This window comes from Arachis ipaensis, chromosome B2 (genome assembly GCF_059453495.1).
Source record: "Arachis ipaensis isolate K30076 ecotype BB chromosome B2, ASM5945349v1, whole genome shotgun sequence".
Taxonomy (NCBI): Eukaryota; Viridiplantae; Streptophyta; class Magnoliopsida; order Fabales; family Fabaceae; genus Arachis; species Arachis ipaensis.
The window spans coordinates 22685341-22693801 of record NC_142437.1 but is presented as its reverse complement, the minus strand read 5'-3'; the positions used below and the strand labels follow the sequence as shown (position 1 = coordinate 22693801).

Genomic DNA, 8461 nt, shown 5'->3' with positions numbered 1-8461 from the left:
AGTCAAGTAGACTAATTAGTTTGATCCTCAAGTCCTAGCCAACTCCTAAGAAAGGACTAGAGTTATCGGAATTCAGTTCAATTAGCAAAAATAACAATTATCAATCACGATGAGTTTGATAACTCAAGAGTCTCCATTTAATCAATTAAAGCCAAGAATATAAAAAGCTAAATACGAATCATAAATCTGAAATACCTCAATTTATATTAAATTAAGAAAATCCTAACTTGAATGGTTCCTAAGCCAATTTGGCAACTTAAGTAGTTAACAAATAAAAGCATTAAAGTATCTAAAAGTAAAAGAGAAATATAAAGTAAAAGGAATATTGAACCTGAGAGGAAGTTGAAATCCTAAATCCTTTAAGAGGAATCCTAATCCTAAAACCTAAGAGAGAGGAGAGAACCTCTCTCTCTAAAAATTACATCTAAATTATGAAAAGTGAATAATGGAAGACATGTTAATGAACGGATGTATTTCCCCACTTTATAACCTCTAATATGTGTTTTCTGGACTTGGATCTGGGCCAAAAGGGTTTCAGAAATCGCTGGAGGCGTTTTCTACAGTTTCTGCACGTGGCGTCTGTCACGCGTCTACGCGGGTCACGCGGTCGCGTCATCTGGGAGTTTTTCTTGTCACGCGTTTGCTTCGGTCACGCGTACGCGTCATTTACGTTCTGCTCAAGACACGCGTCCATGTCAGTCACGCGTTCGCGTCGCTGCCTTTTTGCGCTAGGCACGCGGCCGCGTCATCCATGCGTTCGCGCCGCTGCCCTTTTCTTGAAAACTCTATTTTTGTGCTTTCCTTTCATTTTCGTATGTTTCCTTTCTGTCCTTTAAGCCCTTCTTGCCTTGGGAGATCTGAAAATACTTAACACACAAATCACGGGATCGAATGGTAATAAAGGGTAATTAAAATTAATATTTTTAAAGCATAGGAAACATGTTTTTCACATATATCACATAATAAGGAAGGAAAAGTAAAACCATGTAATTTACATGAATAAGTGGGTGAAGGATTGAATAAATCACTTAAATTAAGCACAAAATACATCATAAAATATGAGTTTGTCACTCATTAAAAAAGACAAACATGGTGAAGTTTGTATAAAAAAGCCAATGAAAGGTAAAAGGCAGCGAGTCAAACTAGGAGAAAAAGCCATAAGATGTCTCAAATTTGCTTTGTACATCTTTCTAGATATGGTTCTGGTGAAACTAATTCCAAACTTTGGCAATCACCCTTCACACATTTGAATAGTTCATCTTCTTAATCACTTTGGGAATGGGGTTGTCCCCACATCCGTATTTGGCCTTCATGATCTTCACCCATAATGCTTCTTTGTTATAGACCAGCCCGATGCCAACTTATGAGAGAGAGATTTTTGGATTCCTGTGTCTTGCGTAATCCCAGCCCACCGATATCATTAGGCTTCTAAATACTGTCCCAATTGATAAGATGTACTTTCCTTTTTTCTGGATTAGTCCCCCAAAAGAAATCTCTACAAACTTTATCAATCTAATTACAAACATCTTTAGGAATCTTCATAATTTACATAGTGTAACTTAGAATGGAGGAAAGAACTGATTGAACGGAGGTGCATATTCCAGCTAGTGAAAGCGTCTTCATGTTCCAGCTGGATAACTTGGCTTGCATTTTGTCCGAAATTGGCTAGAAGTGTTATTGCCCGTAGTTCTCATGGATGAAAGGCACACCAAGATACTTTCCTAAGTTGCTGGTTAAGGGGATGTCCAGGTCTCTGCTGAACTCTTCTCTAATAGTATGATTAACATTCTTAGAGAAAAACACGCAGGACTTACTTAGGCTAACTTTCTAACCCGATGCCTTGCAAAAAGCTTCAAGCGCTCCCTTTATCACTTGGACCTAGCTTGCATCTGCTTTCGCAAAGAGGACAAGATCATCTGCAAAATAAAGATGAAACAAGTGAGGTCCATTCCTAGATAATAGGTTTCCATTTTTTATCTTCTATTCATGAATCAATTAATTGAGAAAGTTTTTCAATGCATAAAATAAAAAGATATGGCAATAAACGATCTCCCTATCTAACTCCTCTTCCTGGCTTGAAAGTTTCTGACGATGACCTATTCTAAAGTAAACTCATAGAGGCGGAAAAGATGCAAAAATTGATAACTTTGATCATATTATATGGAATACCAATGTCTTGGAGGGTATCAAAAATAGCATTCCAATTAAGGCGGTCATAGGCTTTCTCCAAGTCTATTTTTATCGCCATAAGTCCTTTTTCATTGTTTCTACTCCTCATGGTATGAATCACCTCTTGTGCCACTATGATGTTGTCCACACTAATTCTCCCAGGGATGAAGTTGGCTTGGGTGGAGAATCATCTTTAACTTGGGCTTGATTCTCTTTGTAATAATTTTTGTCACAATCTTGTAGCACACGTTACACAAATTCATAAGTCTAAATTGTGCAAAGTTCTTTGGAAAATGGACTTGTGGGATGATAGAAATCATAGTTTGATTGACTACCACAATGATCTCAGGATCCCTAAAAATCATTTGCACCCAGTCCCAGGAGTGTTGATAAAACTTCGCTAGGAGACCTTCACTATCAGGTGCTTTCCAGCTTCCCATGCTAAACATCGCATGCTTAATTTCCGCTTGAGTGATATTTCTTCTGAGAATGGTCATATCCTCCTCGGCTATCTGGTGCACGAAATTATGATCCACACTTTTCACAACTCCGTTGCAACTAACCAGCAAGTGCACTGGGTCGTCCAAGTAATAAACCTTACGCGAGTAAGGGTCGATCCCACGGAGATTGTCAGCTTGAAACAAGCTATGGTCATCCTTGTAAATCTCAGTCAGGCGGATTCAAATGGTTATGAGGTTTTAATAATTAAAAGATAAATAAAACATAAAATAAAATAAAGTTACTTATGTAATTCACTAGTGGGAATTTCAGATAAGCGTATGGAGATGCTTTGTTGCTTCTGAACCTCTGCTTTCCTATTGCCTTCTTCCAACCATGCGTTACCTCCTTCCATGGTAAGCTGTAGGATCCTCTCAGTGAAAATGGTCCTCTACAGTTTCTGCACGGCTAATCAACTGTCGGATTTCTCGTCTCGGATGAAAAATACCAGGTACAGCTACCGCATGGCTAATCATCTGTTGGTTCCCGCTAGCGTCGGAATAGGATCCATTGATCCTTTTGCACACTGTCACTTGTGCCCAACATTCTCAGGTTTGAAGCTCTTTACAGTCATTCCTTCCCGGATCCTACTCGGAATACTGATGAGCGGATAATTTATACGCTTTTTGGCATTGTTTTTACATAGTTTTCAGTATGATTTAATTAGTTTTTAATATATTTTTATTAGTAAAAACCTGACAGAAATTTTCGAAAAAGAAGGAGACATGGCCGAAAATAATAACAATGCAAGGAAGATGCTTGGTGACTTTACTGCACCAAATTCCAATTTACATGGAAGAAGCATCTCAATCCTTGCCATTGGAGCAAACAATTTTGAGCTAAAGCCTCAATTAGTTTCTCTGATGCAACAGAATTGCAAGTTTCATGGACTTCCATCAGAAGATCCTTTTCAGTTCTTAACTGAATTCTTGCAGATCTGTGATATTTTTAAGACCAATGGGGTTGACTCCGAGGTCTACAGGCTTATGCTTTTCCTGTTTGCTGTAAGAGACAGAACTAGAATATGGTTAGACTCTTAACCTAAAGATAGCCTGAACTCTTGGGATAAGCTGGTCACGGCTTTCTTAGCCAAGTTCTTTCCTCCTCAAAAGCTTAGCAAGCTTAGAGTGGATGTTCAAACCTTCAAACAGAAAGAAGGTGAATCCCTCTATGAAGCTTGGGAGAGATACAAGCAACTGACCAAAAAGTGTCCTTCTGACATGATTTTAGAATGGACTATCCTGGATATATTCTATGATGGTCTGTCTGAATTATCTAAGATGTCATTGGACCATTCTGCAGGTGGATCCATTCACCTAAAGAAAACGCCTGCAGAAGCTCAAGAACTCATTGACATGGTTGCAAATAACCAGTTCATGTACACTTCTGAAAGGAATCCTGTGAGTAATGGGATGCCTCAGAAGAAGGGAGTTCTTGAAATTGATACTCTGAATGCCATATTGTCTCAGAATAAAATATTGACTCAGCAAGTCAATATGATTTCTCAGAGTCTGAATGGATTGCAAGCTGCATCCAATAGTACTAAAGAGGCATCTTCTGAAGAAGAAGCTTATGATCCCGAGAACCCTGCAATAGCAGAGGTGAATTACATGGGTGAACCCTATGGAAATACCTATAACCCCTCATGGAGAAATCATCCAAATTTCTTATGGAAGGATCAACAAAAGCTTCAACAAGGCTTTAATAATGGTGGAAGAAACAGGTTTAGCAATAGCAAGCCTTTTCCATCATCCACTCAGCAACAGACAGAGAATTCTGAGCAGAATCCATCTAGCTTAGCAAATATAGTCTCTGATCTATCTAAGGCCACTCTAAGTTTCATGAATGAAACAAGGTCCTCCATTAGAAATTTGGAGGCACAAGTGGGCCAGCTGAGTAAAAGGGTCACTGAAACTCCTCCTAGTACTCTCCCAAGCAATACAGAAGAGAATCCAAAAAGAGAGTGTAAGGCCATTACCTTACTTGGTGTGGCCGAACCCAGAGAGGAAGGGGAGGACGTGAATCCTAGTGAGGAAGACCTCCTTGGACGTTCACTGACCAATAAGGAGTTTCCCTTTGAGGAACCAAAGGAATATGAGGCTCATACAGAGACCATAGAGATTCCATTCAACTTGCTTCTGCCCTTCATGAGATCTGATGAGTATTCTTCATCTGAAGAGGATGAAGACATTACTGAAGAGCAAGTTGCTAAATACCTTGGTGCAATTATGAAGCTGAATGCCAAATTATTTGGTAATGAGACTTGGGAAGATGAACCTCCCTTGCTCACCAATGAACTGAATGCATTGGATAGGCAGAAATTACCTCAAAAGAAATAGGATCCTGGTAAATTCCTAATTCCCTGTAAAATAGGCACCATGACCTTTGAGAAGGCTCTGTGTGACCTGGGGTCAGGAATAAACTTAATGTCACTCTCTGTAATGGAGAAACTTGGGATCTTTGAGGTGCAAGCTGCCAGAATCTCATTAGAGATGGCAGACAACTCAAGAAAATAGGCTTATGGACTAGTAGAGGACGTGTTAGTAAAGGTTGAAGGCCTTTACATCCCTGCTGATTTCATAGTCCTAGACACTGGGAAGGGTGAGGATGAATCCATCATCATTGGAAGACCTTTCCTAGCCACAACAAAAGCTGTGATTGATGTAGACAGAGGAGAGTTGGTCCTTCAACCGAATGAGGACTACCTTGTGTTTAAGACTCAAAGTTCTCCTTCTGTAACCATGGAGAGGAAGCATGAAAAGCTTCTCTCACTGTAGAGTCAACCAAAGCCCCCACAATCAAACTCTAAGTTTGGTGTTGGGAGGCCACAACCAAACTCTAAGTTTGGTGTTGGGAGGCCACAATCAAACTCTAAGTTTGGTGTTGAACCCCCACATTCAAACTCTAAGTTTGGTGTTGGGAGGTTCCAATAATGCTCTAAACATCTGTGAGGCTCCATGAGAGCTCACTGTCAAGCTATTGACATTAAAGAAGCGCTTGTTGGGAGGCAACCCAATGTTATTTAGTTATATCTATTTTATTGTTATTTCATGTTTTATTAGGTTGATGATCATGTGAAGTCACAAGAATAACTGAAAAATTAAAAACAGAATAAAAAACAGTAGAAGAAACAGCACACCCTGGAGGAAGAGCACTCTGGCGTTTAAACGCCAGAAACAAGCATCTGTTTGGCGTTTAACGCCAGAAACAAGCATCAACCTGGCGTTAAATGCCAGAAACAGGCTACATTTGGGCGTTCAACGCCAAAAATAGGTAGCAGTTTGGCATTAAACGCTAATATTGCATACAAAGGGCGTTTTGCACGCCTAATTGGAGCAGAGATGCTAAGTCCTTGACCCCTCTGGATTTGTGGACCCCACAGGATCCCCACTTCTTCTTCTCTCCTCTTCATACCTTTTCATAACTCTCTTCCACAAATACCCTTCACCAATTACCTCATTCTCTCTTCCCCATCACCTCTTCACCACTCTTCCCTCCCAAACCTACCCACACATGGTTGAACCACTCACCTCCCTCCATCTCCTCCATTTTGTTCTTCTTCTACTACCTTCTTCCTTTTTTTGCTCGAGGACGAGCAAACCTTTTAAGTTTGGTGTGGTAAAAGCATTGCTTTTTGTTTTTCCATAACCATTTATGGCACCTAAGGCCAGAGAAACTTCTAGAAAGAGGAAAGAGAAGACAAAAGCTTCCACCTCCGAGTCATGGGAGATGGAGAGATTCATCTCAAGGGTCCATAGCTCAGTAGTAGAGCATTTGACTGCACAACAAGAGAGCCCACTCATGGACCTCAATAAGAGCATGAGGAATTCTCTCACCAAGAAATCCCTGAGATGCCTCAAGGGATACATTTTTCTCCACACAACTATTGGGAGCAACTAAGGATAAGAGCACCAAAATCACTAGGGATGAAGCAACAAAGGCAAGGAAGAGACATAGAGGAGCTCAAGAACACCATTGGTTCTTCAAGAAGAGGAAGACGCCACCCTCACTAAGGTGGACCCGTTCCTTAATCTCCTTGTTCTTATTTTTCTGTTTTTCATTTACTATGCTTTATGTTTTTGTCTTCACTATATGATCATTAGTGTTTAAGTGTCTATGTCTGAAAGCTATGAATGTCCTATGAATCCATCACCTTTCTTAAATGAAAAATGTTTTAATTACAAAAGAACAAGAAGTACATGAATTTTAAATTCATCCTTGAAATTAGTTTAATTATTTTGATGTGGTGACAATACTTTTTGTTTTCTGAATGAATGCTTGAACAGTGCATATGTCTTTTGATGTGGTTGTTTATGAATGTTAAATATGTTGGCTCTTAAAGAACAATAAAAAAGGAGAAGTGTTATTGATAATCTGAAAAATCATGAAATTGATTCTTGAAGCAAGAAAAAGCAGTGAATACAAAAGCTTGCGAAAAAAAAAGAAAGAAAAGAAAAATGGCAAAAAAAAAAAGAGAAAGAGAAAGAAAAAGCAAGCAGAAAAAGCCAAAAGCTCTTTAAACCAAAAGGCAAGAGAAAAAAGCCAATAGCCCTTAAAACCAAAAGGCAAGGGTAAAAAGGATCCAAGGCTTTGAGCATCAGTGGATAGGAGGGCCTAAAGGAATAAAATCCTGGCCTAAGCGGCTAAACCAAGCTGTCCCTAACCATGTGCTTGTGGCGTGAAGGTGTCAAGTGAAAACTTGAGACTGAGCGGTTAAAGTCGAGGTCCAAAGCAAAAAGAAGAGTGTGCTTAAGAACCCTGGACACCTCTAATTGGGGACTCTAGCAAAGCTGAGTCACAATCTGAAAAGGTTCACCCAATTATGTGTCTGTGGCATTTATGTATCTGGTGGTAATACTGGAAAACAAAGTGCTTAGGGCCACGACCAAGACTCATAAAGTAGCTGTGTTCAAGAATCAACATACTAAACTAGGAGAATCAATAACACAATCTGAATTCTGAGTTCCTATAGATGCCAATCATTCTGAACTTCAAGGGATAAAGTGAGATGCCAAAACTATTCAGAGGCAAAAAGCTACTAGTCCCGCTCATCTGATTGGAGCTAAGTTTCATTGATATTTTGGAGTTTATAGTATATTCTCTTCTTTTTATCCTATTTGATTTTCAGTTGCTTGGGGACAAGCAACAATTTAAGTTTGGTGTTGTGATGAGCGGATAATTTATACGCTTTTTGGCATTGTTTTTACATAGTTTTCAGTATGATTTAATTAGTTTTTAATATATGTTTATTAGTTTTTAAATAAAAATCAAATTTCTGGACTTTACTATGAGTTTGTGTGTTTTTCTATGATTTCAAGTAATTTCTGGCTGAAATTGAGGGACTTGAGCAAAAATCAAATTTAGAGGCTGAAGAAGGACTGCAGATGCTGTTGGATTCTGACCTCCCTGTATTCAAAGTGGAGTTTCTGGAGCTACAAGAGTCCAAATGCGCGCGCTCTCAATTGATTTGGAAAATAGACATCCAGGGCTTTCCAGCAATATATAATAGTCCATACTTTGCCCGAGTTTAAACGACGCAAAGTTCAACGCCAGCTTTCTGCCCTATTCTGGAGTTAAACGCCAGAAACAGGTTGCAAAGCAGAGTTAAACGCCAGAAACAGGTTACAAACTGGCGTTTAACTCCAAGAAAGACCTCTACACGTGAAAGCTTCAATGCTCAGTCGAAGCACACACCAAGTGGGCCCGGAAGTAGATTTCTGCATCATTTACTTAATTCTATAACCCTAGTAACTAGTTTAGTATAAGTAGAACTTTTTACTATTGTACTAGGAGT

At 39.3% G+C, this 8461-nt stretch overlaps 1 non-coding gene across 1 annotated transcript; it reads right to left on the bottom strand.

Annotated features, from left to right (window-relative positions):
• Positions 1–3785: 3785 nt before the first annotated feature.
• Positions 3786–3894, bottom strand: LOC148573293 (small nucleolar RNA R71). The gene has a single exon (XR_015905570.1). It is a non-coding gene; the product is annotated as a small nucleolar RNA R71 (small nucleolar RNA).
• Between the last annotated feature and the right edge of the window lie 4567 nt (positions 3895–8461).